Genomic DNA, 6,000 nt, shown 5'->3' with positions numbered 1-6,000 from the left:
GAACCCTGGTGAACCTGTCTAGGAAGAGAAAAGAGTTGAAAGGATTGTGCAGGGATGAACAACAGCTGAACAAAGAGATGTTGAGCTACAAAAAGGGTCTCAACCATACTCACCTGACTGTGGATGACCTGCAAAAAGCAGAGATCACTATTATTAGCCATTGTCAAAACGATAACTTCCAAGAGGAGATATCTGCTCTTCAGAGAAAGGACTCCATTAAGAAGAGTAGTCGAATCTTCAGACTCAATCCGCAACTGGAAGAGGGAATCCTTCGCGTTGGAGGGAGGCTCAGTCGAGCATCCATGCCAGCAGAAGCCAAGCATCCGATGATCATCCCTAAGAACCATCACATGGCGGACTTGATTCTCCAGGATGCACACGAGTGTTTAGGACACAGTGGACATAATCATGTCTTGTCTCACACACACCAAAGGTACTGGATCATTGACGCTCCCTCATCAATCAGAAGAATGCTGTCTCAGTGTATTACCTGTCGAAAACAACATGGTGCATCAGGCACACAAATGATGGCAGACCTACCAAGAAACAGAGTTCTTCCAAATGAACCACCCTTTACCAGAACTGGCGTGGACCTATTCGGGCCATTCAGCGTCAAGCGGGGAAGAGTGTCTGTAAAAAGATATGGGGTGATATTCACCTGCCTTGCATGTCGTGCGGTCCACATAGAAATGGCAACATCATTGGAGACCGACTCCTTTATTCAAGCTCTGTGGCGCTTCATTGCGAGAAGGGGTCAAATGAAGGAAATGAGATCCGACAAAGGAACCAACTTCGTTGGAGCCGACCACGAGCTGAGAAAGGCAATAAAGGCGTGGAATACTTCACAAATCGAGAACAGCTTGCTCCAACGTGACATCACTTGGTTATTCAATCCACCATCTGGATCCCACCACGGAGGGGTGCGGGAAAGAATCATCCGCTCCATCAGGAAGATCATGGATGCCACTTTGAGAGAACAAAGCTTGGACGAGGAAGGTCTTCAAACATTCTTCTGTGAATGTGAAGCCATCTTGAATAGTAGGCCTATCACTATGCCTTCTAATGATATTAATGACTTGGAAGCCCTTACCCCGCAGCACTTACTCTTGCTCAAGACTAACCCCAACCTACCACCGGGTGTCTTTGATAAGGATGATACTTACGCACGCAAGAGATGGAGGCAAGTCCAATACATGAGTGATCTGTTCTGGAAACGCTGGACCAAAGAATATCTGCCTCAACTCCAGAAAAGACAGAAATGGAACAATCCAGCGCGCAACTTCATCCCGGGAGATATAGTCTTGATCGTCGACGAATCAGCCCCTAGAGGATCATGGCTAATGGGAAGAATCGTGAAGACTGTGGAGGACGAACATGGAGTCGTCCGCAAGGTTCGAGTCAAGACGAAGATGAATGAACTTGAGCGGCCGATCACCAAACTCTGCCTGCTTCAAGAAGCAGAATGAAAGGGACTGTTAAGTACATTCAATGTTGTAATTGTTTCTAGGATAGAAAGCAATTAGGGGCCGGGTATGTAACGGCCAAAGTAGAATTCATATAGATGTGAATTACAATTTATGTTAAAAAGTATATATAATTTCATTTGAGTGTGTAATTTCATATAAGTAGTTTATTTCATGATTAAGATGATGAATAATATGTGGCAAGGGTAAAAGAATTAGAATTAGAATCAGAATTCATGTGTTAAGAATTAGAACTGTCTCACGCTTCTAAAGAATTCATATGTGAAGAATTAGAACAAGAATTAGAACTGCCTCACACTTCTCAAGAATTAGAATTAGAATTCATTCAGCTATATAAGAATGGTCTCGCGCTTCTCAGGGTAGATCTCGAGAAGCCGTGGAAGCGAACAGTTTTTCTTACCTGACTCTCTGACTCTCTGATATTGACTCACCGACTCTCTGTATCTAGAACCTTTGTAGTAGTTAAACGAGGATTAAAGTTCAACTTTCAAGACGTTTCAAGTGAATTTATTGCAAGGCACACGGACACTGAGAGTGGAAACAGTTACTTTGGGACAGAGACTTCGTCAGCGTAAGCTATAGCACTTTTCTCAAGGTCTCACTAAGAACGAGCCTCTACACATTTAATACTTTTACACCAAAATCATCTCACTGCATTAAACTCTTAAAATAAAAATAAAATAAAGATGAATAAGTGCAGTTTTGTTGGAGTTAAACTATAACACTGTAGAGTCAGACCTTCTGATAACCAACACACCACATCACACACAATACACAGAGATAATAAATCATTATCATTAAACACTTCAATATTTCCCTGACTGTGTTTGTAATGAAAGTGCGAAACAATATTCCTTTTCTGCAAAATCACACAGATTTCACACGAGAATCATTTTTTCTCCATGTGATTATGAGACAGTAAACCAGATGAAGGTTCATTTCAATACGATACACCATGAAACTGCACACGTGAATTCAAGCAAATACATTTGACAGCATGTGAATAATTAGTGATAAGTTATAAAAAAAGTCAAATGAAAACATTAAGCTCCATGGACTACATGTGAAACTCCATGAATTGTCTCAAAATTGCATGTTAAAATAAATGAACCATGAAAAATGAAATGTGAAAATGAATTAAACTTTTAAAAGGTCACATGTGAAAATAAAAATACATGCATTATATACATGTGGAAAATGTGTGAACCAGAACATGAAATGTCCTCAAACCACATCTGTAAATTTCACATGTGAGTCGTGTGATTATTCACTAAGGGTCGATTTGAAGCATTTGAAAACAAATAAAAATAAAAAATAAAAGACAGGAATAAGCCAACTTGTGAGAGAGACAGAGTGCAGAGCATTGTGGGAAAAATGTTTTTAATCGATGTGAAGTTTGTGGTTACCAGAATCTAGGGGTGGAGGGGAAGTGGTTCGGTGAGGATGAGACAGCGATTAGTACACTGATAACGACTAGAAGTTGTTTGGTGGATGGTCAACAACATTAAATGTCGCTATACTTATATAAAAGGTATGTGTTGTTTTTTAATAAATTCAAAGGATTCCTGTTTTCAAATTGCTGTGGCTGTTTGTGCTGTTTACACTGCTGACTCATGCTGTGCTACAAAGTACAACTCTAATCACATCATCAAGTTTGTTGAAGATACTACAGTTGTGAACCTCAGCAGCAACAATGATGAGTCTGAGTCCAGGAAGGAGATGGAGCAGTTCGCAAAATAGTGTAGAGACAACAATTTGCATGATATGGCCAAAAGTTTGTAGACACCTGTCCATCACACCCATATGTACTTGTTGAGCATCCCATTCCAGATTTATTCCCCCTTTGCTCTTATAAGTTCCACTCTTCTGGGAAGACTTTCCACCAAGTTTTGGGGCGTGGCTGTGGGAATTTGTGTACAAGCTCCAAAAGCATTAGTGAGGTTCGACTCTGATGTTGGGTGAGGAGGTCTCGGGTGCAGATGATGTTCCAGTTCATCCCAAAGGTGTTCAGTGGGATTGAGGTTAGGGATCTGTGCAGGACACTCAAGTTCTTCAACTCCAGTCTTAACACACCATGTCTTCATGGAGCTTGCTTTCAGGCACAGAGGTTTCAAGTTTCAAATTTCACCTTTTTTATCATATTCTTGATATTAATGAAAAGATCATGACCAGGTATGCAAAAATTAATCTCGGAGCCTACTCAGCTTACATAATATATAAAATAAGTAAGTAGGTTCAAGTTCAAAGCATACAGCGTGTGCTGCTCGACGCCCCCCTTGTCAGCCGCCAACCACGGATGATCACACAGTTTCGGTGGCTAAGGCGGTACTGCCATCCCTGGCGCCACCAGCAGCTTCACGCCACTGGGGGGCATCTAAGATGGTTTAGATAGTTACACGGTACTATGTTGTGGTCATTACACTTCTGTTGCGGGCTTTTGCCCATATCCAACTCGACCCCTGCTCCACTGTCGCTTGCAGGCATTTCTTTGCTGACTTCAATTTACGGCCACCAAGGCCAAGGTAGGACAAAAACGTCATCATGGATTGGCCAATGAAGCCACGACAGCCAACCTCAACTGGCCACACTGAACATTTCCAGTTGTTCTCAATACAGGTGGCTCGAAGGTCCTCATATCTTGCTTTCTTACGTTCAAATGCTTCTTGCATATTCTCCTCCCAAGGAACAGTAAGTTCGACGAGTATTACACTCTTTGCAGAGTCTGACCATATTATTAGGTCTGGCGTAGTGTGCCTGCAGTGCAGTCTGTGTAGGTGGCAGGGAGCCCAAACCAACCTAGAGTGAAGTTGCTGGCAGGTGCTGGCTGCAGCTGAAACAATTGGCCTCCCAGAGAGGCAGAGAAGGTGGGGCATTTTCCGGCAAAGTGTGCAGGAGGCTCAAGCTCATCATTGTCTTCTTCCATGTCAACAAGGTTGCCTGCCCAGAGGGAAAGAGAGAGCACATGAGCCCAAAAGCACATTTGTGAATTAACTAATCTCTGAGAGGCATGGGTCCTTTTTATACTCCCCTGGCTGCTCAAGGAGGATGAATTAAGGCACTGATTATACCATCCCAGGCATGTATTATCAGCAGGCCCCACCCCCTGGTCATACTGCTTTTGGCTGTTTACGACACTGAAATGATGACCAGACAAATAATACCTCAACTTGATCACTGCCCACTTGATGGCAAGGGCTTTTCTTGCAACACCCATGTAGTTCCTATCTGCTGGCAGAAGCTTGTGGCTGATATACAGCACAGGGTGCTCTTTGCCCTCTATGACCTGTGAAAGCACAGCACCTAGGTCTGTCTGTGAGGCATGTGTAACCCTTTTTGTTATATGTAACAATAGAGCACAGGTAAGTATTGATCAATGATAAATCACTAGACCAGGATCAGAAGACACCAAATTCTTAAGAGCCAATACTCTGAATATCAATAATGACACAGACACAATATATTTAGAATATATGGCAACTTATAATGGAAAACTCACAGACCAGTTGTGTAACAATGTGTTGCAGCACAATGTAAGAAAAATAAGAAAAATAGCAAACTAAAGATAAAGATAACAAAAGATAAAGATAACAAAGGCCGGCAAAACAATCCCCCTCTTTTCCCTGAAGTCAGTTTATATCATTGAGGCCCTTTTTTCCTCAAATCACTGTCGGTGTACCACCAGTTAGTTTGCCCTACCCCACAGTCCGTGGACAAGGACTCCAAAAGATGATTGGACGCGGCTGCATCCTCCCACTCAGGTGGTGTTAGTAGCAGAGGATGGATGGACATGGCTACGTCCTCCCGTTCAGATGATTCCCACAAAAAAAAAAAAAACCTGACCTAGGGACAGGCCAGAGATCCAAATGTGTTGTTACACTCATATTGACTGTATAAATCATATTCACTGCAAAATCCTCCATGAATTTTCACTAATTAATGATAATTTTCTACATTAATCAGTTTAAACATGTTCTCAAAGGGTTCTGTTGTACAACAAAAAATATATATATCTAGTTCAAGTATTCATTTTATAGTCGTGTGACTGTAAATACATCCAACATGTCTCTCACAATCATATTCAAATGCACAATTTAACCAATCATCTCATCTCATCTCATTATCTCTAGCCGCTTTATCCTGTTCTACAGGGTCGCAGGCAAGCTGGAGCCTATCCCAGCTGACTACGGGCGAAAGGCGGGGTACACCCTGGACAAGTCGCCAGGTCATCACAGGGCTGACACATAGACACAGACAACCATTCACACTCACATTCACACCTACGCTCAATTTAGAGTCACCAGTTAACCTAACCTGCATGTCTTTGGACTGTGGGGGAAACCGGAGCACCCGGAGGAAACCCACGCGGACACGGGGAGAACATGCAAACTCCACACAGAAAGGCCCTCACCGGCCACGGGGCTCGAACCCGGACCTTCTTGCTGCGAGGCGACAGCGCTAACCACTACACCACCGTGCTGCCTAACCAATCATCCATTTACAAAAATGAAAAAAAAAA

This window comes from Neoarius graeffei, chromosome 1 (genome assembly GCF_027579695.1).
Source record: "Neoarius graeffei isolate fNeoGra1 chromosome 1, fNeoGra1.pri, whole genome shotgun sequence".
NCBI classification, from domain to species: domain Eukaryota; kingdom Metazoa; phylum Chordata; class Actinopteri; order Siluriformes; family Ariidae; genus Neoarius; species Neoarius graeffei.
This window is presented reverse-complemented; position numbering follows the sequence as displayed.